This window comes from Aedes albopictus, chromosome 2, assembly GCF_035046485.1.
Source record: "Aedes albopictus strain Foshan chromosome 2, AalbF5, whole genome shotgun sequence".
Classification (NCBI taxonomy): domain Eukaryota; kingdom Metazoa; phylum Arthropoda; class Insecta; order Diptera; family Culicidae; genus Aedes; species Aedes albopictus.
In genome coordinates, this window is record NC_085137.1 from 350,316,488 (window position 1) to 350,342,900 (window position 26,413).

General features: G+C 40.7%; 1 protein-coding gene across 1 annotated transcript in view; it reads left to right on the top strand.

The window, feature by feature from the left end:
- Positions 1 to 4,589: 4,589 nt before the first annotated feature.
- Positions 4,590 to 26,413, top strand: part of LOC109419421 (anion exchange protein 3) — a 205,510-nt gene continuing 183,686 nt past the window's right edge. The window contains exon 1 of the mRNA XM_029866246.2: positions 4,590 to 4,744. The gene's annotated coding sequence lies outside the window, so the exon portion shown is untranslated. The remainder of the gene's footprint in view (positions 4,745 to 26,413) is intronic.

Here is a 26,413-nt window from a genome sequence, read left to right on the forward strand (position 1 = left end):
AACCAACGCTGCGAACAAGAAGGCAATCCGCCAGAAAAAATACGATTACAGGATTGACTGATGGACCAAGAACAAAAATGAAACCTCGTCATCCTGGCATTGGACTACGTTATCTATTTGGATAACTGGGCACAATTTATGTTATGTGTTGCATGCTTGTGTTTTGTGCATTTGTAATGTTCCATTTTGTTTTTCGTATCTAAGTTCCCAGACGTGGGGCCCGATACGGAAAATAAAATGTGCATTTGTAAGGTTCCAATGTTGTCGCTATATTTTACTTTTCGTATCCCACTAGCTTCAAAATGTGGGGCTCGATGCGGAAAATAAAATGCGCATTTGTAGGGTTCTTTTAGCAGTTGTCTACATTGTGGCACCCATCGGGAGCACAATGCATTTGTAGTGTTTCGCAAAACTTTTTTTTGTTACACTATTCAGACACAACAAGTAATGGCTCTTGTTTTCGAGGAGTGACTATAAATCAGGAGGTGCGAGTTCAATCCCCAGTTTACCCACAGATTAATTTATACATCTTTTCTGGAAATAGACGCAGCTAATGGTAAAAATAGGCCCACGAAAGTGTTTTTACTTTATTTTTACACAAATAATAAATTTAATTTATTATTGATTAGGCGCTTATTAATCCTTGAATCAGCCTTCCAATGAATCTCAAATCAGCTAAAGGTTGAATAAAATCACCAAAATTAGATGTTTAGGAGCTGAATAAAGGATTGTACCACTTGTGCTCAGCTTTTGTTCAAATGCAGGCTGATACAAAATAGTTGGAGAATCGTTTGTACAGCGTCAAATTGTTACCTGGGTGCATCGTTGATTGCTGCTTTTGAGTTCTCCAGCAGTGTTATAAAGGGGCAACATCGAGCTTGCCCTCATCTAGCAACACTGCCTCAAGATCTTGCGCATATGCTGAGACGACATCCGGTTGTTTTAGTCGCTCTAGGTTGTACTGTGGCGGTCGCCGTACCGTATAATGTTGATGACGGAAAGTTTTGGGCAGTGATCTTCAGGTGTTACGATAACGGAACTTGTGTCGGAAGAAGGTGCTACGAATAATGGTCACGTTCTTGGAGACGGCGAAACCGATGAGTCGCAGGCAGTTTTCGTTCGTCAACAGGTAGACGCTGTACTATCCAATCATTGACCGTCTGATCCCCATGTTAGGGGCAGCTGATCAACGTCCGAGTGCCAGCGAAGGACTCTAAGCTCAACTGTGCACTATGGTCCTTCGGAAAGTATGGGGTTGTTGTCAGGCCCTACGAGCCAGCCGTAAAAACCCACATTGTAAAGGAAAATCAGCAACAGAATAATACGAACCGAGATCAACGGCAATGACCCCAGCGAACAAAAAGGACTTGCGACTGGACACTCGGTACGTGGAACTGCCAATTTCTTAACTTCATTCGCCGATCGACCGAAGGACCGCGGGTTAGGTATCGTAGCGCTGCAGGAGGTGTGTTAGGCAGGATCTATTCTGCGAACGTAATCGGATCCATTCTGCGAAGAGGTAATCATACCATCTACCAGAGCTGCGGCAGCACAGTTACACCTTGAGATCACCACAGCCGATGGAATCTCGAATCGGCCACATTCTGACTGACGGACGGCACTTGTTTGACATTATCGACGTCAGGACCTATCGTTGCGCCTACATCGACTTCGACCACCATCTGATGATTGTCAAACTGCGCCCAAAATTCTCCGTCATCAACAATGTACGGTACCGGCGACCGCCACGGTACAACCTAGAGTGACTAAAACAACCGGATGTCGCCTCAACATACACGCAGAATCTCGAGGCCGCGTTGTCGGACGAAGGCGAGCTCGATGAGGCCCCTCTAGAGGACTGCTGGAGTACAGTCAGAGCAGCCATCAACGACGCAGCCGAGAGCACCAATCCGTATCTCTGTTTTCGTAATTTTAGGCGTTTGGTGTCTTCAGAGAAGTTGTTTGCATTTGTTTGCTGCATCTTTTCCAAAAATTTTGGATTAGGGTGATCCTCGTCTTAACTCAAATCCGGAAAAGAACTTTTTAATTTTAAGTCTTGTGCGATCGAGTTCTTCAGAAAAGTTGTAGGCAATGCTATTTCGAGCAACTTTGCCGAATACGCCGTTTATCTAGCTCTTAATTTGAACATAGTAGCACAGAACAGATGTGTATCTTTGAACAAATTTGAAGTTTCGAGGTGGAAGTCGTAAAATTTTCACTTGGAGAACTAGATTGGAATAGATTTCCTTGGAGAAATAAAAAATCATCAAAGCATGCCTTGCTCCCGCCCTATGCTCGCTGTACAAAAAAGCTTGCTTTCCACCACCAGGCTCGCTAGTGTCCAGCAATCAAACGAGCGGCTGTTTCCGTGATGAAGATTCACCCCCGTGATAGTAGGCCAATTTTAAGTTTTGACTTAGGGTGAGCCACCCAAAAACGGTTATTCGCAATAACTTTTTTGTTTGATTTTTTTCGAAGATGTGAGCTTCGGAGCATTTGAAGCGCAAGTAATGACGCATATTTGTTCTGAACATTGCATGTTGCTAGGTCTTGTTATTCAAATGTTATGAGCAATTTTGACTTAAAAACAACGATAAAATAAAAAGTTATTTAAGCGGCATTTGGAAGGTCACATATAAAGCCAAATTAAGAGCCTAAATTACAAGAACGTTATTTTTTAAATTGGAATAAATCGACTCCAAAAATTCCCTAAAAAACGAACCATTGTGCACCGGTCACTTCGACCAAAAGCATAATAGCAGTTTAAGCAACGCCTGCACTTTTCTATTCCTCAAAAGTTTGCTGTTCTTGGATTGGAACGTTAATACAACATTTCCTACGTAATTTGGTAGTTAGCCGGAGTGATCTTCAGAGGGTCAAGAAGCGCCTTTGCTTCTCCGCCTAGCCAGCCCTTGAGATAATGGAACTAATCAACAGAGGGTAGATCTGCCTTATGGTGAATCAGGGATATGTAGATGTCTCTGAAGTTGAGTCTCTCGTCAATATTTCCGTCAAAGCACTGTAGCTTAATTGTTTAATTTAAATCAACTTAACTGTTTGTACGCAGTGAGATACGTATAGTATTTTGCTGTCTACGAAAATTCAAGTACATTTATTTGAAATTGACTGAGTTAACGGATAAGTACCCAAAATTCCGCAGCCGCTATCAAGGTGTATCGCAACCATATTTGTTATTTATTTAACTAAGCCGAGCGCATACTTTTGGAAACCATTGTATTTATGTATCAAGCGACAAACGATCACACAGCAAGCAACGCTCCAACTTCGTCGGAAGCTGTATCATGTCGCGTTTCCGACTCCGCGCGCGCTCCTACCTAGTCGTTGTGTATCCGACCGAAAGAGTCGCATATCACTCACTGCTTGCATGAGATCATAGGGTATTGGTTCCCTTATTAAGCATGTGGCTCCCATTTTCATCCCACGAAAAACAAAGGATTGAAGCGCTGTTTGTTTTGTTTCTTATTTTTGTATTTTTTGTTAGAAGTGAGCACCCATGAAAACAAAAAGAACGGAGTCAATCGGTGCCGTAATCGCTTGTTTTCGAATAGGATGAAAATGGGAGCATGAGATTACTGATGGCACACATACCCTACATTGTACGCGACCCTCCCAAAGCCAATAAGTCAGCAGCGCAGCGTCAGCATACTGCAGTGTCGAGTTGCGCTCCGCGCACATGTTCCCTAGCGGTAGCAGCTTCCTTGCGTCAGCTACTGGTTTGCCGTTTGTACGCGTGCGTTCCTCAGTGCCGGTGAAGCCGGTTTCGATTCGACCGCATAGTTGCGTACCAACACGCCGTGTTGCGTTTCTTGGACGAGTTCTAACTTGTCGCCACTCGAATGCACCACCTAACGCACTTTTTCCGTTTGTGCATGTGCATGTGCGCAATGCACTGCACCGAAGAAGTCGTTTGGATGGATTGGCGTTTTCAGCGATCGACTTCCTCTCTCTCTTTCAGGTCCAACCCGGTCGGTGCGGTGGTGCGGCCCAGGCTCTCTTCAAATCTCGCCTTTCCTGCGCGACGCGGCGTTCGTTGAAGCACGTTTTGGTGTGGTCGCTGCTCGCGAGTCGTGCGCCTTTCGCACTATTTTTATTGTTGCTTCGGCTGATTGATGGTGTGAACGCACGTTTCAAGCGCTCTCTGGCTTAGTTTGGTTCGGCGGCAACGGGTGGTGATCGATTGATTCTTAACTAGGGCCATAAAACTAGACAACGTTGCATACGGAGTTGCCGGTGATTGTGGCGTGTTAGGGCAGGTTCTCGATTTCGCTTTTTTGGTCAAATCGGTTGGCGTTCTCGCGTGGTGGAATTCTAGACACGTTCTTTCCTTGAATTGCGGCCGATTGGTTGGAGATCTACGCGTGATGATTGTACCGTTGCGATCGTCCCTTCTGTTCTGAAACGTGTGTGTATGTGATCTTGGTTGATGTGAAGGCGAAGTGGTGCGATTAAAAATAATTTAGTGATTTGGTGAAAAGTGTTTTGTCAGAGTTTGACCTCCCACCGGCCATCGCACATTCTGATTGTCGACGTCGCTAGGGTTGCCCTAAAAGGCGAGATGCGTTGTTTGTAAACGAGTGCCATTCAAGTGGAATTAATAGAAAGCACGTGAAAGTATCGAAGCAGAAACGACACGAAAAAAAAACGCCAGCAAAAGAAGAGGGCAAAAATAATCGCTGAATCGCTGTTATTAGCGGCAGTGCATTTAACGAAAATGTAGAAAAAGGTAAGATGGAACGAAAGTAAAGGGAATCGGCACATTCAACGCTAATGTAGCGTAGCACTATATCCAAGGAAAAGTAAACACAAAACATAAACACCGAAGAATGCAGTATCTATGTGGCGTGAATGTGTTGGTGTGTGTTTATGTTTGGATTCTTCATGGGAGGCACGTGACTTGAGCATCAGCAGCATAGTCGTTGCAGCGTACATTGGTGTGGTGGTCATGTTATGCAAAAGATTATTCCGGTATGCTTCTATGTTGTTTTGCTTCAGCTCGTTGTCCTCCGTTGAAACGGGCTTGGAAAGTCTTTGTTGTTGCTATGTCGGGAGTAGTAACTGTTGTCACACAACGATAACAACGATATTGCGTGCATATATTTTAGATGCATATTTATGCACTTGAACTAATATGTAACCAATGATGATTTAAATAAGATTGAAAATTCAAGAAAATATTCGCATCGTGTACTTAGTACACGCATCATAAAAAAATACCACGCTTGTGGTACACAGTGTGTGCGTGGTGACGCTGAGGGTGTCCGAAGACGCGACTGCTCGGGGGTTAATTAAAAGCAACATGTTTTAGGGGACGCCGGTCAGTTCTCCTGAAGCCGTTATGCAACCTTAAAATCAAGCATTATGCAATGCATTGAGAATTGCGAACAAAAAATCTAATTAGGATTTTAACATTTCTAAAATTATCATTTGGTTGAGTATTCCATTCGTTTCGCTTAATTTATGGCTTCTTCAAATTGCGAGTTACCTACCTTGATACCTTGTTGGCTACAAAGTAACTTTACTCCAATGCCGAGCGTATAGTAGAGCACCATTCCCCGAACGTGTAGGGATCGTAGATCTTCTTCAACCGCGTGCAGCCAGCGAGTTCGCGGCCGCCCACGAAGTCGCCTACCTCTACCGGGTTCTCTGCTGAATATTGTTTTCGCTATTCTTTCTTCCGACATTCGCATTACGTGTCCAGCCCACTGAAGTCTGCCGTATTTTATACGTTTCACAATATTCGCATCTTCGTACACTTGGTACAACTCGTGATTCATGCGTCTGCGCCACACTCCATTTTCTTGTTTCCCACCGAGAATTGTCCGCAGCACTTTGCGCTCAAAAACTCCAAAAGCTTTTCGGTCTACCTCCTTTAACGTCCACGCTTCGTGACCGTAGAGGGCAACCGGAAGAATCAGCGTCTTATACAGAGCGAATTTTGTTTGCGTTTGCAAGTTACGGGACCTCAGCTGGCTACGCAATCCGTAAAAGGCCCTATTCGCAGCTGCAATACGCCTTTTCACTTCACCGGAAACGTCATTGTCACATGTCACAAGTGTTCCAAGATAAACAAATTCTTCAACAACTTCAAACACTTCCCCATCAATCACTACCTCAGCACTAACACCACTAGGCCTGCTTCTGTCTCTACCCGCTATCATGTACTTCGTCTTGGTAGAGTTAATCGTCAAGCCTATCCTCGCTGTTTCTCTCTTCAGAGGAGCATAAGCTTCCTCCACTGCCCTACGATCGATGCCGATGAGATCAATATCGTCCGCAAAACCGAGGAGCATGTGCGACCGTGTGATGATAGAGCCATTCCTCTGCACGCCTGACCTCCTAATCGCTCCTTCGAGTGCAATGTTGAACAATAAATTTGAAAGAGCATCCCCCTGCTTCAATCCATCCGAGGTCACAAACGACGTAGACACTTCGTCCGCGATCCGAATACTTGATTTTGATCCATCCAGCGTTGCGCGTATCAGCCTAATTAGTTTCGCCGGAAAACCATGTTCTGACATTATCTGCCAAAGCTCATTTCTTTTCACTGAATCGTACGCTGCTTTAAAATCAATGAACAGATGGTGAGTCTGCAAGTTATATTCCCGAAATTTATCTAGGATCATCCGCAGGGTAAACATTTGATCCATCGTTGATCGGCCCTCACGAAAACCAGCCTGGTATTCGCCGACGAAGGACTCCTCAAGAGGTCGCAGTCTGTTGAACAGGACACGAGACAGTATCTTATACGCCGAATTTAAAAGGGTAATCCCTCTGTAATTGGCACACTCCAGTCTGTGCCCTTTCTTGTAGATTGGGCATATGAGGCCATCCAACCAACTAGTGGGCAATTCTTCATCCTCCCAAATCTTTATAATAATCTGATGGATTGATTGATGTAGCTGCTCGCTTCCGTGCTTAAGAAGTTCGACCGGGATCTCGTCCTTCCCAGCAGCCTTGCTGTTTTTCAGCTCCTTAAGGGCCTTTTTAACCTCATCCAGTGTTGGGGTTCATTCACAAATATCATAACGCCAAAATTGGCCTGTTTTGACACCCATCCACCCCTCCGTAACACTGTTCGTATGGGAAGAAAAATTATTTGTTCGGGCTGTAACACCATGAAGGACACCCACCCACCCCCTCCAGCGTTATGACATTTGTGAACAAGCCCTTGGTGGTTCCACTGCTTGACTGTCATCCATTATGTTAATCCTGTTCCTGGGTGCTCCTTCGCTGCTACCATTCAACAAATCTTCGAAGTGCTCCTTCCACCTGGCTGCCACCATTGTTTTGTCTGTCAGCAAATTTCCTTCCCGGTCATTGCACATGGCGGGCACTGGCGCAGTCTTGTGCCGCGCGCCATTGACAGTTGCATAAAATCTCCGCATATCGTTCCTGTCCATACTTTCCTGCGCTTCAGCAATAACACTCTCTTCGTGTTGCCGTTTTTTCCTGCGGTGGATTCGTTTCTCTTCTGCTCTTGCAACCCTGTACCGCTCTCTGTTCTGCCGGGTACCGGCCACTAGCATTCGACTTCTGGCGGCATTCTTTTCGTTCGTCGCTCGTTGGCAGTCCTCGTCAAACCAACCATTACGTTGGCGTCGCTGAGCGGTACCAATCACCTCTTGCGCTGTTGTTGTCACTGCTTCGTGGATACTTCCCCACAAGCTGTTGACATCTCCAGATCCGTTGGTCTCTCCTATCCTCTCGTCTAGCTTCTGATGGTACTGTGCAGCAACCCCTTCGGCTGACAAGCGCTGGATATTGAAACGAATCGTCCTGTTGTTTCTTGAACTCGTGACGCTGGATAATCGCGCCCGAATTTTAGCGGCTACAAGATAATGATCCGAGTCGATGTTCGGGCCTCTGTAGGACCTCACATCTATGACGTCCGAGAAATGTCGCCCGTCGACCAGGACGTGGTCTATCTGGGAGCAAGTGTCACCACTCGGGTGTCGCCAGGTGTGTTTTCGGATATTCTTACGTGCGAAGTAGGTACTGCTGATTGCCATCCCTCTAGCAGCAGCGAATGTCACAAGGCGCAGACCATTATCGTTGGTAACAGAATGAAGGCTTTCCGTTCCAATGACAGGCCGAAAGAAACTTTCTCTGCCGATCTGCGCATTTGCATCTCCGATGACTATTTTGACATCTTGTTTTGGGCACTCTCCGTAGGCCTTATCAAGGCTCTCATAGAACTCATCCTTCATGTCATCGGGTTTGTCGTTCGTTGGCGCATAGATGCTGATCAGGCTGTAGTTGAAGAACTTGCCCTTCATCCTCAACACACAGATTCGGTCGCTTATCGGCTTCCACCGAATAACTCGCTTCATCTGCTTCCCGATCACTATAAAGCCAACTCCGCGTTCTGCCTTATCGCCGCCGCTGTAGTAGATGTGGTACTTGAATGAAGTGTTGGCGATGGGATCCACCGCTCGGAATTCGCGTTCTCCAGTTTTGGGCCAGCGTATCTCCTGGATAGCGGCCACATTAACGCCGACATTCCGCAGTTCACGAGCCAGGAGCCCAACACGTGCGGGTTCATTCAAAGTTCTCACGTTCCAAGATCCGAATTTCCAATCGTTGTCCTTTATTCGTTGCCGGGTCTGTTGCCGTTGAATCAATCCGTTTACTCTACTATTGCTTTTCTGGGTGTTTGAAGGTTTTCAGCAGGCTACCTTACCGGGGCCGCGCTGCCTACATTGCGTTGAAGGAGCTGCCTTCTTAGGTATAGCTGACGCAATACAGCATTTCATACTCAACCGCTGGATGCCAGAACAGACGCTGTTTGAGCCGCACCTCCTTGGTGAACAGACGCTCGGATCGTACCTCCTCAATCTAGCTGAAGTCAGAAGGACAACAGTGCCCAGGCTGCACTACCAGCTAAGCACACAACTCTTAGCTGGCGGTCTTTGTCATCGTTTGACCCGTGGAAGCATGAGGTAGGAACTTGTGAGGACCAGAGCTATGTTGGACGCTCTCCTTATCGACTCACCGTTTTGTAGCCCGAGAATTGCGAGTTATGTTCCTTTTTTTAATCTGCCTTATTTATGGTGTGCGTCCTTATTTTCGCAAAAGTTGAAAAAGTTTAATACCATGGGGACCCAATTTTGTCTACCCCCGATTCTGTCAGCTTGTTGAAGTAGAAAAATAAAAGTGTTTTATGCAATTCAGTATTATACTCCGGTTGTTAGTTTTATCATTATTTAGCCGTTTTACCCAAATCAATTGGGTAATATTTGCTATGCATTCTGAATAGCTTTGAATTAGCGTACATTTTTGTGTATGGAAAAAATCAAGCTAGTTTTCGTATGTTGAAGTGTCACTTATTCTTATTTATGTACGACTGGTGCTGAAAAAATCAACTTTTTGCAACTCGTTACATAAATATTAATTCAGTTGATGTCTTCAGGTGTCATATCGAAATTACTCAAATAACAGAGCTCGTGTAACTTTTGAAATGGCTTAACATTTGTTTGCAAACTAACAGAGGCTTTCCACGAAGCAGCACGAAAAAAATCCACTTTTTTAATTTTGCATTTTTGATTTGCATATAATTTTGCACAGCTGTTCTAATCAATATAAATAATTTTTTTTTCATCTTAAAACTTTTTATGGAGTCTCAACTAACTTTCAAATAGGGCCTATGAAAAAATGGAACACATGCGAATGAAAAATCATATCTCTGAAACTGCTTGTTTGATCGGAAAATTGTCTTCGGCAAAGTTGTAGATTAATAAATGGTGGCTCTCAGAAAAATACACATTAAAAAATTTATTTAGTTTTTCTTCCGAAAAAAACTGAATTTTGTTACTAAAAATTGAATATCTCAAAAAGCTATTTTTTACCTTCGTGATATTTTGTGAGAATAGAGTTCATTCTGTGAGCTACCATCTGTAGAAATTTCATAATGGTAAAAAAATGTACAAAAAAGTTATGGCACTTTGAACATTTTCGGTTGTGTGTTTTTTAGAGTGTATGACGAACTCACGCAAACTCGCCGTAGGGGTTTGGCAAAACTGTCTCAGAATCCGATGGAATTTCTTGGGTTTAAAGACTATGTATTTTAAAGCAAGATTGCATACGTTGTTTTTTTTATTTATCTAGACTAATATTTGAAAAGGGCTAAAGTATTTGACCGTTTTTACTCAATATAACTTAAAAATTACATTACCTACAAAAAAGTTATGTATGGGTGACTTTTAGATAATCATGTGAACTTTTATAACATTGAAAAATGTCAATAAGTTTAAAAGTAAAAAAAAAATGCAAATAAGAAAAATTATTTCAATTTGCAAAACATGACATTTTTGTTCTTATTGAAAATTTTGCCATATATCGCAAGATGGGCACTTTTGAAGAAAAGCATTTTTGAGGTACCGTGATTTCGGGTGAAATTGATCAGTGGGGTGAAATTGATCGACGTGAGGGTCATTTTCATTTATTAAAAAAATTGCTTTAAACTTAAAACAATTTGTATAAAATGACCATCATCTGGCTAAAGGATTATTGAATGATGAGGTACATGTTTTACAGTCAATTAGTCACATATTTCTGTATTAAATTAAATATTTTCCGTAATTGCGTGTTTGGCACCCTTTCAAACTTTTGTTACCGTGGCTGTATCGCACATGTAATGAATATTCGAATGGATGCTTTTAGCTGCTATGTATTTGCTAAACACGATTTCATCATCAAAAATTTTATAAATATTCGAATTTATACATAAAATTGCACTTTTCCGGAAGTAAGGTACCCCGGGGCAAGTGAGAATCGGGGGCAAGTGAGACCTATAGCTAGTATTTTTTTATTATTTATTTTTAAGACTAACATTCTTCATGGAAAACATAGGTATCACACCTACGGATGCTTTGAATACAAAAAATGTTATTGTTTCAACCATAAAGATACCATATACGTTATTGTTGTTCATATGTAATTTTCAATTCACTAGGTAAGATTGACGAGCTCTACTACATTCGTCATTTAAAAATAGATTTGTTATTCTACAAATACATTTTTGGTTTCAGGATAGTATTTGGAGTTCATGCAAATGATTTCAAGCGAAAAACCTGTATTTTATTTTTATTTATTACCTTTAGTTTACTGCTTTCACTTGCCCCAGTGCATTTCGCTATCTGGGGTAAGTGGGACCTATAAGAATAAACAAAGACAGTTTTATGGGTTCATCTCGCCTTGTCCAACCTAAGATGAAATCAGCACGAAAGTCAATAAAAATTGACGCGTTAAGTAATTTACTATTGAATTATACTTTATTACCTCTATTTAGATGATGAAATTCTTGTTAAAAATGGTAAAACCTTGGGTAAAACAATAAAAATCAAAAGCTTGTATTTTTTATGTTTTTTTTTTCAATATCTTCCATTATTTTCATTTAACGCTGCATATTGCATTCTTCTGAGCATTCGGGAACCATCCATAAAAATTTAAAATAGGGAAATCGCCTGTTCAAAATTCATGATTAAAAATACATTATTTAATGATCGTAAGATTATGTAAGGGTGAAGATATTACTGAAAATCTCGAAACCCCAGATTTACTATTGGTGAGAATCATTAACTATATAATATAGAGACCAAGTTTCGAAATCTTTTGTCTCTTCACTTTACGGCGCTTTTTGTATAGAAAAAAATAATTTATTTGCATGAGCTGCTAGAATTTATTCAATGACCCCCAGCGATTTTTATGTGTTACGTAATTTATGCATGATACCATACACCTCTTCTTATTTTAATCTCTAAACATAGTCATTCATGTAAGAGATTTATGATTTATGTTACCTTATTTGTTGCAACTTATATTAAGCCCTTTGAACAAAAACTCTGAATAGGTCTCACTTGCCCCGTGACACGCAGTAAATGAAGATCTGCTACACTTTTTATTATATGCATAATATATGAAATGTAAAAATTTTGAAACAGTTTTAATGTACGTTAATAAGTACAAATATACCAACAACGTCTTTTGAGTCCATTGGAATTATTAAAGAATTTGTGTTCTAAAACTTTTGGCATGACAAACCCAAATTAGCATTTTTTTAGGTCCCACTTGCCCCGGGGTACCTTAATCACTTTTTCAGTATGAAAAGTGCATACTTTAAGGCGTTTTCATAAAATTTACTAAATTTAAAACTTGAATAATTAAAAATTGAGAAAACTCGTAAAAGTTTTGCGTAGATTTTCGAATACGGGGGGTTGTTAATTCAGGTGGAAAACATATTTTTGGCACATGCAAAGGTATTTCATTTAATGATCAATTTCATCCCGAAAGCAAAATTATTGATTTTTTATTTTAAATGATATTTACGTATTGCAATAAAATGATTTGTAGTAAAAGTTTCAAACTCGTTGACTGATGAGAATCGTGGTCGTACTTGTTTTATTGCTTTGAGTTTGACTTTCTTTGGGTGATCGACTGTACGTTGGATGATATCTTTAATTGGCATTTCAGTCTAATTTGGTCAATCAAAAACAACTATATGTTTTCTTAACTCGACGTTTCGGTCCTTCCTCTCTCTTCTCTCTTCTTGGCGTAACGTCCTCACTGGGACAAAGCCTGCTTCTCAGCTTAGTGTTCTATGAGCACTTCCACAGTTTTTAACTGAGAGCTTCCTCTGCCAATGACCATTTTGCATGTGTATATCGTGTGGCAGGCACGAAGATACTCTATGCCCAAGGAAGTCAAGGAAATTCCCTTTACGAAAAGATCCTGGACCGACCGGGAATCGAACCCGTCACCCTCAGCATGGTCATGCTGAATACCCGTGCGTTTACCGCCTCGGCTATATGGGCCGTTTCGGTCCTTATTGGACCTTTTTCAAGGATCATGTCAAGGATTCTGTAATGTTTGAGTTTGACCATATCGCTGCATTCGAAATCACGGTAGCATAAGTGGAAAATTTTTGACAGCTCTTCCCCTCTTAAAGTATATTCTCCCATACCTAATAGAAGGCTCCTAGCCATATCATAAACTTCCCCTAAAATGCTACATCTTTAATGGACGGTTCCTAACAACAAATACTTCATGTCATCATTTTGCGTGTTTCTCTCCGGAAGAAAATCAATGTTTTTATCCAGGGCGTTTTTTACAGATATTTTCATATATTAAATTAAACATAGCTCCATATGTTTGATTCACAAATCTATCTAATGCAAAGTATTTATTTTATTCTCCTATGAATAAGGAAACCTTTAAGTTGAAATTCGACTTCTGGTTGATATTCTGAATTTCTGTGTAACAGATCTAATGTTCTGGTTCAAAAGAGAATCCTAAATTGTATTCTTTGTATTGGATAGATTTATAATTAAAACAAATAAAGCTATGTTCAATATTAATATGTGAAAATCCACGTATTATAAAAATACCCAAAAATTGGTTTGACTCAAAAAAAAACATTTTGTGTTGGGTTGGATTCAGATAATAGCAATTTAATTACTTTGATCCATTTTGAATTCTATTCTTAACGGTTGGTGTGGGGTTTGGTTCTTAATTTCGCAAATGGGCATGTATTCCAAATTGACTTCAAATTATTTTTCAACTTTTTTTAGCGTGATCGTTTTTTCAATATTTCAATTTTTTACTTGAAAGTTCACACAAATTCCTTAAAGTCACACATACCACACTTTTTTGTAGGTCATGTTATTTTTAAGTTACATTGGTATAAAAAAATGGTCAAAAACTTAAGCCCTTTTCAAATATTAGTGTAGATAAATTTAAAAAAAAACAACAAAGTATGCAACGTTGTTTTAAAGTACATAGTCTTCATACCTACGCAATTCCATTGAAATCTGAGAGGGTGCTGCCTAACCCAAAATCTAGTTTGCGGGAAATTCGCCATGCGCTCTAAAAAAACACGCAACCAAAAATGATCAAAGTGCCATAACTTTTTTGTACATTTTTTTACCACCATAAAAATTTTAGAGATGATAGCTAACAGAATGAACTTTATTCTCACAAAAAAAAAACACGAAGGTAAACAAATAGCTTTTTGAGATATTTGATTTTTAGTAACAAAATTCAGTTTTTTCAGAAGAAAAACTAAATAAATTTTTCAATGTGTATTTTTCTGAGAGCCGCAATATATTATTCTACAACTTTGCAGAAGACAGCTTTCCGATCGAACAAGCCGTTTCCGTGTTATAATTTTTTATTTGCTTGTGTTCCATTTTTTCATAGGCCCTAATTGAAAGTTAGTCGAGACAAAATATGAACTTTTGATATGAAAAAATGGTTTCTCACATAAAAAGGAATAGTATACAAAAATGTCAAGTAGATTAAAAAACATCGATTAAAATGGATCCGTGCTGGTCCGTGGAAAGCCTCAACACATTTATGCCATTTTAGCGCCCAACCGTAGCCAATGTTTTAAACCAATATCGTTTGAAATTGCTGAAAGATTTTTGCTCTCTTGGCGTTACGGTTCCAACTGGCACACAGCCTGCTCATCAGCTTAGTATTTTATAAAAACTTTCACAATTATTAACTGAGCTCAAGAATTCTTGCTTCGTTTCTTGAAAATATTTTTACTGGGGTTTCTCCAAGAATTCCACCGGAAGTTCTTCTATACTTTTTTCCACGGATTAAATTACGATCCATTCATATGTTTCTCTTGTGATCTTTTGTGATATCACATCATTTTCGCTGCACATCAGTCGCGTTGTAAAACTTACCTTACCGGTCAGGCTAAGGCCTGAGTGGCCTCTGCTGTACATAGTAGCCGTCTCCATTCTACTCGGTCCATGGCTTTGTGTCTCCAGTTCCGCACTCTGCGAAGGGTCCGCAGATCGTCCTCCACCTGATCGACCCATCTAGCTCGCTGCGCACCACGTCTTCTTGTACCGGTCGGATAACTCTCGAGAACCATTTTAGTTGGGTTGCTATCCGACATCCTGATGACATGACACCGTAGCCTCCCGATTTTCGCGGTGTGGGCGATGGTTGGTTCTCTTAGCAGCTGATGCAGCTCGTGGTTCATTCGCCTTCTCCAAGTCCCGTCTTCCATCTGCACTACGCCGTAGATTGTACGCAACACCTTCCGAGCGAAAACTCCAAGGGCGCGTTGGTCCTCTGCACGTAGGGTCCACGTTTCATGCCCATAGAGGACGACCGATCTAATCAGCGTTTTGTAGATAGTTAACTTCGTGTTACGGCGAACTTTATTCGATCGTAGAGTTCTGCGGAGTCTATAGTTAGCACGATTTCCTGCCACAATGCGCTTCTGAATTTCTCTGCTGGTGTCGTTGTCGGCGGCCACCAGTGAACCCAGGTACACAAATTCTTCAACTTCGTCTGGCTTCACTCTCAATCGTCTCAAATTTACGAGCAATTATATCAATATCATCAGCGGAACCAAGCAGCAGAACGGACTTCGTGAACCCAGCAAACCAGAAGTCATATAAGGATGTTGGTCTATAGTTGTATTAAATATTGAACAAATTAAGTTATAAAGGGTACAATAACAGATTAGGTGAAATCATTTAAGAATCCCACAATTTTATCCGATTTCATTTGGCAGCATAAGTAACTTCAACTTTGCGTTAACAATTATGCAACTTCAAGTTGACATTGTTAAATAACTTCAAATGCACTTGTTGCGACTCCATTGTAATCTTAAAGGCGAGATTATATATGGGGTCATATTTGTAAAAATGAAATTATACGGTAAGGCGATGTAGGGAAGTGGAACCATCTCGGTAGGGGTCCTATTTTGGGCACTTTTCTGCTATAACTCAGCCAATTTTGAACCAATTGACACAATTTTTGGAACGCGATGAGATACGTAGAGTATCTAGCCGTGTACAAAAGTCAATTGGTTTGGAATTGACTGAGTTATAGCGAAGAGTGCCCAAAATACCGGTCGCTGCCCAAGCAGTTCGCTACCCTAGTTATGTAGTTAATAATGAACATTAAGTGTTTAAGGAAATATTTCGCTAGCCGCATCGTTTGACTCAAATGAATAGAGATGCAAGCGAGTTTTGTTACATTCACCTACCTGAATGTTCTACTTGCAGCTCCAAGGGCAGCTCTGTGCAAATACCAGCTCAACCGTATCGCGGATCAGCAGCTGCGCTTTTCAAGGAGATGTTGCTCTCGTTCATCGAACGATTTCTGCATTCAGATTCTGCACAGCTTAAACCAACATAATTAAAGAAATTCACGCAGAAATTCAACATAAATTTCACACTTTGCTTACATTTTCATCACCGTTTTTGCTTAAACTCACACTTTTTACCAAGACTCGGACCCGACTTGTTGTTATTTTATTGTTTGTGAAAACGAAATGGATCAAATCAAGTTATATTTGAAATTCTATAATACGCCGAGAATTCGCATAGAATTGTATGTATCAAACTAATATTATGCATTACAACCCTTTTCGAACGAATAAATATCCATTACTGAGTTGCGACAGAGTAACGTCAACCAATTTGTTGGCTTGGTTTGAGTGTACACTTTTATCACCCAATACTGGTACTTGTATCCATTCAGACCAGCCTTCTAATTGTTTATAATTGCTTAAATTTCACGTCCTACAACAGTCAGTGATTGACATAGTGGTAGGGTATCTGATTATTGAGCAACAGGTAGGGAAATCGAGGCTTTAAAACCATTTTTTTTTTGAACAAATAAAAATGAAATCGTATATATTGCCAAGCAAAGTTATAAAAAGAAGTTATATTACATGCCAAATGAATTCACCTGAAGTTGTATAACACAAAGTGATTTTCTCAACATGTACGTATATGGCCTCCAAATTTGTGCGAATAGAGCATATTTGTGCATGTTATACAATGTGTTTTGGACGGATAAGAGTTCACACAGTTGTAGCAGAGTTATGTGAATCAATTTGTTGGCTGGGAATCGTTCCACTCGTGTTTATCCCCGCTCTCCTAATTACACCCTCTAAAGCAATGTTGAACAGCAACAGACGAAAGACAATCACCTTGCCGTAGCCACCTGCGAGATTCGAAGGGACTCGAGAGTGTCCCTGATACTCGAACTACGCATATCACTCGATCCATCGTCGCCTTGATCAATCGTATCAGTTTATCCAGGAATCCGTATTCGTGCATAATCTGCCACAGCTGTTCTCGATCGATTGTATCATACGCCGATTTGAAATCGATGAACAAGTGATGTGTGGGCACGTTGTATTCGCGGCATTTCTGCAACACCTGGTGGATGGCGAACATCTGGTCCGTTGTAGCGCGTTTACCCATGAATCCAGCCTGATATTGCCCCACGAACTCTCTTGCAATAAAATTTGAGAGAGTATCTTGTAGGCAGCGCTCAGTAGTGTGATCGCGCGGTAGTTCCCGCAATCCAACTTGTAGCCCTTTTTGTAGATAGGACACACGATACCTTCCTTCCATTCCTCCGGTAATACTTCCTTCTCCCAAATCATGGTAATGACCCAGTGTAGTGCTCTCACCAGTTCTTCTCCACCGTATTTAAAAGCTCGCTTGATAGTTGATCTGCTCCAGCGGCTTTGATGTTTTTCAACCGGCCAACCTCCTCCTCAATCTCTTAGTGGTCAGGGGCCGGATGTCTTTCGTCCTGTGCACATACTCCTAAATCTGTTACCACGCCCCCTTCGGTACTAGCAACGTCGCCATTGAGGTGCTCATCGTAATGCTGCCGCCACCTCTCGACCACCTCACGCTCGCTCGAGAGAATATTCCCGTGATTTTCTCGACATATGTCGGCTTGTGGCACAAAGCCTCTGCGCGAGCTCTCGTAGAACTTTCGTGTGTCCTTAGCGTGGAACAACTCTTCCATCGCTTCGCGATCTCGTTCTTCCTGCTGGCGCTTCTTCATCCGGAAGACTGAGGTCTGCCTGTTCCGCGCCCGTTTGTAACGTGCCTCATTCGCTCTCGTACGGTGTTGCAGCATTCTCGCCCATGCTGCATTCTTCTCGTTTTTCGTAGAACGCTTCTTTCTCGTCATCAGGTCTCCCTTCGTGTGGGCAGTGGACGTTGATGATGCTATAGTTGAAGAAACGGCCCTTAACTCTCAACATGCACATCCTTGCGTTGATCGGCTATCGGCTGCCACACGATCACACGTTGTCGCATCTTGCCCAACACTATAAATCCTGTTCCCAGTTCATTGGTGGTGCCACAGCTTTGGTAGAAGGTAGCCGCTCGATGCCCGCTTTTCCACACTTTCTGTCCAGTCCAACAAAGTTCCTGCAACGCCACGATGTCGAAGTTGCGGGGATGTAGTTCGTCGTAGATTATCCTGTCACATCCTGCGAAACCTAGTGACTTGCAATTCCATGTTCCAAGTTTCCAATCGTAGTCCTTATTTCGTCGCGTGGGTCTTTGCCGATTGTATCGAGTCGTATTTTCTCCTATGTTATTCGCAATGGGGCTTTTTACGGGTGGCTTATTGGGCCTACGCCAACACTCCTGTCTCGCCGGAGGGCCATCGTGCCAGTTTTGTTTAACGTTCCAACCAACACTAGGACGACCACACTGATGGGGCTACCACCTTGGATCTAGCTGGGCGTGGTGCAGCGTTTCTTACTCAGCCGATGGATGCCAGAACAGACGCTGTTTGATCTGTACCTCCTTGGTGAACAGACGCTCGGATCGTGCCTCCTCAATCTAGCTGAAATCAGAAGGACAACAGTGCCCAGGCTGCACTACCACCAGCTAAGAATTGTGTGCTTGTGTGCACACAATTCTTAGCTGGCGGTCTATGTCATCGCTTGACCCGTGGAAGCATGAGGTAAGAACTTGTGAGGACAAGAGCTATGTAGGACGCTCTCCTTATCGACTCACCGTTTTGCAGCCCAGGATACTTTCAGGAAATCTCCAGGAATTTTTCTAAGCAATCATATTATATTGGATTCTATTATATTGGATTCTCCAAGAAGTTCCTCCAGAATCCTTATAGGTTACCTTGCAATATGCCGCTTTCTTCTTCTTCTTCTTCTTCTTCTTCTTCTTCTTCTTCTTCTTCTTCTTCTTCTTCTTCTTCTTCTTCTTCTTCTTCTTCTTCTTTATGGCTCTACGTCCCCACTGGGACTTGGCCTGCCTCGCTTCAACTTAGCGTTCTTTGAGCACTTCCACGTTTATTAATTGAAGGGCATTCTTTGCCTGCTATTGCATGAGTTTGTATATTGTGAGGCAAGAACAATAATACACTATGCCCAGGGAGTCGAGAAAATTTTCCCGACTGGAACGGGAATCGAACTCGCCGTCTCCGGATTGGCGATCCATAGCCTTAACCACTAGGCGAACTGGAGACCCCTATGCCGCTTTCTTATCTTTTGGAATTAAAGAATTAAAAAAAACAGAGAGGTTCTGCCCTTTATGCTCAAGTTCAATGCTTAAGTACTACGGTTACTTGGGCAGTAGCGGTCCAAAATCAGTTCAAATGTGAATTGTTATTTAGAACCAACCTTCTTTCGAGACGCTCCTAATTTATACAAAACGAATGCTGTATAGACCATTACCCCAAGGAATCTATTTATAGCTTAATAAACATAAAAATTATCCACTTATCCTAAATTGAAGTCTCTTCTTTGAACAATTCCGACAAAGAATACCGGAAACTCAATTCGACTGTCGTTAGATAGTCTGCGTGATTCAAACAATCACCGTCAATAAATGAAATGGGTGTGTCCTAGTTGCTCCGAAATCAACAATCGAAACCGGCTAGCGGCGTTCCCCAACCTTGAAAATCGTCACGTCATTTCTTTAACGACTGTGTTGGTAGGTACATAGTTAAATTTTCCAGCCTCAGCATAACGACGGACAGACCTGTTGCTGGGCAAGAGCGAGGTCTCTGAGGTGGACGTGAAGTAGAAAGCGAAAGAACTTGTCAAACTGGTCTTTGCCTCTTTGCTTGGCGTTATCGCAAATTTTGTTTTATCGCACTTGCACCCTGAGACCGCGGTATGGCAGGGATATAATGACCGAACCCATTTTTTATCGCATTAGCAATTCTGATTAAGAATTGAGTGAAACCCCAGAAAAAGATCCTCAACCGGCGACGTAGCAACTAGACTTATGAACCCATCTATCAGATAGTCTGGTGGTAACGGAACAGCTCCACACCCAAACTAGGTGGGGTTGCTTCCCAGAATTCGTCAATCTTGAGCTATATGGTTCATTTAGTACAATGGTTTATGGTTTAGAAACGGGGGCAGATTTACTCATCTTGCTTTTGTTAGATGAAACCGCAACTAAATTAGGTTTTATGATGATATGTTTTTCTACAAAGCTGTTCTATCAACTGCAATTTTTTCAATTCCAAGTAAATTGAACTCGTCAAACCGACGTGAGAGACTGGAGATCATCCAATTTCCCATATATTTAAACTAAAAATCCCATACAAACTTTCAACTCGTTTGCGCCAGTTCAGTTTTTACCCGAATGAGCAGATGCTCAGGCGGGCAGGCGGGAGGGGGGGTGTGGGGATTGTTTGTGCTTTTGAAAGTGAGACAAGCAATGTATTAAGTACAAGAAAACCCCGTTTGAAGGGGCAAGGGGGTTGAAAATTCATCATTTTAGCGTGACGTACTTAATGGATACTTCCACAGATTAATCTTCTCATCCAAAGGCACGATTCTACAGGGTGCCCCGTGAATTTGGACAACTTTTTTTCTCATAATACGAATATGGGCCGGTCTATTGATTAATTAAATTTTATTATTATTAGGCTATTCTACATCAATTTAGAGCGATTCCAGTCTAATAATGCATGATTACATACCGGATATTTATTTTTTTAAATCTGCTCCAGACTCAACGAACCGAATGAAATGGAATTTTGAACATGACTAATTCATTCATTTAATTTATTTAGTCTTCCCATAGATAACGCACCTAAATATAAATTTGCTGTAAGTAAGTAATTTCGAAGCAGAAATAAATTTAATATTTTCATGCAAGTATTAATAAATCCAACGAAAGTTCATCTCAAATAATGATTTCAGTGAAATTCCCAATACCAATAATGCGAAACATGAGTTGTCAAGAAAAAGTAATTTCGAATTTCGTTTTTCGATATAACGCACACACGGTGCTCCATTTACCGTTATTATAAAACAAAATATACCATCAAACCCTGAAACGCCATTCTCTTTATTCATCTACCCTACACCAATTTTTTAAATCATTGTGGGCGAATTTTTGAGTTACGCCCTTTTAAGGGGCCTAACCTCTAAAAAATTAAGTTTTCCATAGAATAACACCACATTTCATAACAGAATCATGAAGTAAAAGCATAAATAACAAAAATTATCATGAATAATATGGAATTTTGGTAGTATGCATTCATATAAAAATCGGTGGAGTGCATTTTGTATCAAAATTGGCCATTACGTCAATATACGGTAGGTGTTACAAGGGCCTGTAGAAAGCAAACATTACATCGGTGTAACAAATTCAATTAAAAGTATGTATATTGTATTTTGTGATTCCATGTGTCAATAGATGTTCATATTACTCTCAGTCAAGGCGTACACTCTCTATACAGCAAATCTGCTTCAAAAGCAATATTCAAATATGGGAAACCACAAGTTAAACAAAAAAATATGTCTGTGTGCCAAACAACTCAAGTTAAAAGGATAGAAAACCAAAACATTGAAAGGCCAAAAGACAAAAAGTTGCAACTGGGTTCAAATAATCAAACATAATATGCTGCATGAAAATTCTCTCTTTTTTTTAACATGTAGGTAAGGCCTTTTGTCCCTACTAATTTTACTTTTTTTCGACCTATTATACAATGCAAGAAAAATTATGGCGCAAAGTTGTGCAAACATTTAAATAGATATGCGTGGTTGCCTATGATCGTTTCGGTGTTTTCTGCGTGGTCAATCCATAGCTATTTTTCGTACTTATTGCAGTAGACACGAACACGATATGGTGGTGACGATCTATTAGCTATTTTGAACAGTTTTGCGCGATAATGTACGGCGAAATGCGCAATATTGTCTTTCGATTTTTTTTATTTCTACGTTTTGTCTTCTCAGCATTTTAAGGGCGTAGCTGCTTTCCAAAACAACATATTTTTTTCAAAACTGTGGCGTGGCACTTCTAGACGAAAAGAATGCTCCTCTTTTGATGGCTTATACAGCATCCGCTCGATAACTGACTGGTGTTTAACTGGACTGCTTTTTAACTGGGCGCTCGATAACTGGGCCAAAGTCCAGTTAAAAAGCAGTCGTCTGTCAAAAATTAACGAAATTTAACCTCACATTCTGCAAATCAGTAAACAAAACAAAATATAACAATAGCCTCCGGCTCCGGGAGCTCAGCCCAGTTATCGAGCGGCGCTCGCTAACTGAACTGTCGTCAAAGCCCAGTTATCGAGCGGAAGCTGTAATGTATACGGGCTCCAGAAGAAACTGCGGTCGAAAAAGATTCTCCCACGCACCAAATGCACCATGTACAAAACGCTAATAAGACCGGTAATCCTCTACGGGCACGAGACATGGACCATGCTCGAGGAGGACCTGCAAGCACTCGGAGTTTTCGAGCGACGCGTGCTAAGAACGATCTTCGGTGGTGTGCAGGAGAACGGTGTGTGGCGGAGAAGGATGAACCACGAGCTCGCTGCACTTTACGGCGAATCCAGCATCCAGAAGGTGGCCAAAGCCGGAAGGATACGGTGGGCAGGGCATGTTGCAAGAATGCCGGACAACAACCCTGCAAAGCTGGTGTTTGCAACGGATCCGGTTGGCACAAGAAGGCGTGGAGCGCAGCCGATGGATGGAGAGCGGCAGCCACAAACCGAGTATTGTGGCGTACTATTGTTGATTATGTCTTGTCTTAATGATGTTGAACAAATAAATGTATGTATGCTGTAATGTATACATTAGAGGGGTGACATGCAATCTACATCCATAGAAGAAGGTGCCGTATCAAAAAGCAGTTACGTCTTTCTGAAATGCTGAGAAGTCAAATCGTACAAATGAAAAAAAAAAATGAAAGACAATAGGCCGAAGAAAAGTAAAATTAGTAGGGACAAAAGGTCTTACCTACACATTTTCAAAGAAGAAAGATTTTTCACCCAGCATATGATCATGATGTTTGATTATTTGTTGCCCATTCCGACTTTTTGTCTTTTGGCCTTTCGATATTTTGGTTTTCTATTCTTCTAACTTAAGATATTTGGAACACAGACATATTTCCTTTTGTTTAATTTGTGGTTTCCCATATTTGACTATTATTTTTATAGCAGATTTGCTGGATTCGGTGCTAACATTTCAAAAAGGCGAAACTGGTTGCCGAAACCACAACTCTATCCCTCCGACGCAATGTACAACTTACTGGACGGAGAAAATGCAATTCTTTCCGATAGTGGTTACTGGTGTCTTGGGAAAGATGTGATACGATCTACAGCTATGAGAGAAGATATTGTGTTGAAAATCAGTTACGTCCTTTTGAAATGTTGCATGTGGATACTTGACTGAGAGTAATATGAACACCTATAGACATATGGAATCACAATACATACAATATACTTTTAATTGAATTTGCTTTCCACAGGACTTAGAACATTTATCGTTTATTGATGTAATGATTAATATTGATACAAAATGCACTCCACCGATATTGATATGGATGTATACTACGAAATTTCCATATTATTCATGATAATTTTTGTTACTGATGCCTTTAATTCATGATTCTGTTATTAGTGTTATTCTACACAGATCGAAAAGATAGTGTAAACTTCTGTGATATATACCCAGGTAACCACTAAGCATTTAAACAAGCCGTATTTCAGCATTATATCTTCATTCCACCTGCTTTCTGCTCTATCATAGCAGTTCAACTGCTAAACTGTACTAAATTAGCAACTTAACTGCTACTGAAAATGTGACAGCTGTTGCGTAGCATTTCAAATGCACATTCATTTGGGGTCTTCTAGCAAAAAATACTGTCCAGCACATTCAAAATTGCATGAATTACCTCTTTTGGAAGCGCAAAGTGAAGAAAAGAAAAATGGGAGAGAGATAGAAAAGACGGCGAGATAAGAAGTGTGGAATTATACACATATTTTCGTTTTCATTTTCGATAGTCTGAGAGATAAGCATTAAATCAACCGTATATTGGGCCAAAACCTGCATTTAAGCAGCACTTATGGCGCATATACGACTTATTTCCATTTTTTGACTTGCTGTAATGGCGCATTTCAACTGCTTAGTGGTTACCTGGGTAATGCACATGTGTGGAGCGTGGCATTTCACAGAAGTTAATAATCTCATGATATATTATGTAAACTTCCATTATATGTCATGTAATTCAGCACGACTGTGAGTGTTTACTTTCATGTAAACCATCATAACACTAAGTTTACATGATTGAAATGAAATTTACATGACGTGTAAATCTCATTATTTTTATCTGTGATATAAAACTTGATTTTTTAGAGGTTAGGCCCTTTAAAAGGGCGTTACTAAAAAAATCGCCTAACGATGATTTTAAAAATTTGTCCAGAGGTGAATAACGGTAACTGGAGCACCGTGGCACATTTACCCTCAATATAATGTACACCAATTTTGGTGTAAGTGCACAGTTCGAAAAATTCATGTACATTTACATGAGATATCATGCACATAATTGGAGCGTGGTATTTGCTGTATTTTTACATGACATATTAATATTAATTTCCTTTTCGTACAGGCGTCATGTAAATTTCATTCTCCTTGATAAATTTTACATCGTCATCACTACATGTAGGTTGTAGTGGTGACGATGTGACTTAGGTTTCTTCTTTCTTCCAAAACAAAACAACTAAAATTCGCAATATTTTTAGAACACTGATTATAAGAACAGTTTGTTTGAAAAGAAATGTTGGTTTTGTATTTTAAACGGTTATTTTGCAACGCGTTCTTGGGTTCGTAAATCCATGTTATTTTCCAGCAAAAGCCTGCCACATTTAGTCGTCGAATTGCAATACATCCACATTGCAATCGTAGAAAGCCACAGAGGAAATCATACAGTCACGGAACATTTGCTGGATGAAATTGAAAAGCCTACTAATTGCTGCCGCTGCTGCTCCCGCCGTTGCCCAAGTTACAATTTCTTGCACACTCCTCCGATTTTGGCTGAAATAGAATTTATGCAATGTGGTAATTATCATTCTATCAATTATGAAGCAAAAACTTACCAAGAAATCTAATTTAGTTCAAAAAAAAATCGATCCAAAACTATTGAACACTAATCAAGCTCGACCGACGGCGGATGGTTTGTTCACGTTGACACCATGTTGAGCTGACAAGCAATCAGATTTACACGTAAAGTTGTCAGTTTGAAAATGTAAACGTAAAAAGCATCCGCTGCAATTTCAATTTTAATCTGCGGGATTGACTAAACAAACGTTGAATATTTAGGGTGATGTCAAAACATGATCATGTCAATGACATACGGTGTAAATTTAAGTTAAAATACCGTTTACATGATTGGAGTCTACATTGTATTTTTATTTACGTTACGATTAATATTCAGATTTTTTTGCTGTGTGGCACGATTCTTGCTAATGATACACGTATTTTACGGCTCACGTTGTTGTCAGCCGGAACGGAGGTAAACGAATTCCTCTAATTAGCCTGTGCACCAGTTTGTGCTGTCTTCCTCACTTCTTCGTAATTAAAAAAAAAGGGACCTCAGTAAACGTCAAATTTCTTGAGAGAGAGAGAGCAAGACTACATCAAAGGCTGAACAGGCTATAGGGCACTGCATTGCTTTGATTTTGTATGGGATTTTGACGTTTCTTGGCCTTGGAGGAATCAACGAAAGTAGTTCCCGGAGTAATCACTGAAGGAATTCCCAGAAAGAGTACCCGGTGGAATAACCGTAGGAATCCCGGAAGGAAATCTTCAACCTTGAGCCTAGAAGTAGTTCCAAACAGAATTCCGGAAGGAGATCCTTGAGGGATCCCGGATAAGATTTTGGAGCAATACTAAAATAAGTTCTCGTCAGGGTTTTTGTAGGATTCCTGGAAGGATCTCAGAAAGAATCGCTGAAGAAACTGCCGGAGGATTCTCGCATGGAATTCCAGGAAGGAATCCCTGCCGCAATTTTGGAAGGAGTTTCTGAAGAAATTTCAAAAAGAACTCCAAGAGGAATCCTGGGTGAAATTTGCTGGAATTTCCAGGATTATTTTCTGAAAGTTTAACAAAACTTCCCAAATGAAGCTTTAGCGAGAATCTCGGATACAATTTCTGGAGGATTGCTGGAACTCATTGAGAAATACCAGAAGAAATCTCTTGAAGTTCCAGAAGGAATATTTAAAGGAATCCTGGAATGAGTTTCACAGGTAGAATATCAGATGGATCCTTTAGAGTTAGAGAATCTCAGAAGGGACCCCAAAAAGAATCACAGATGGAGCTCCCTGAAGAATCGTAGAAGGA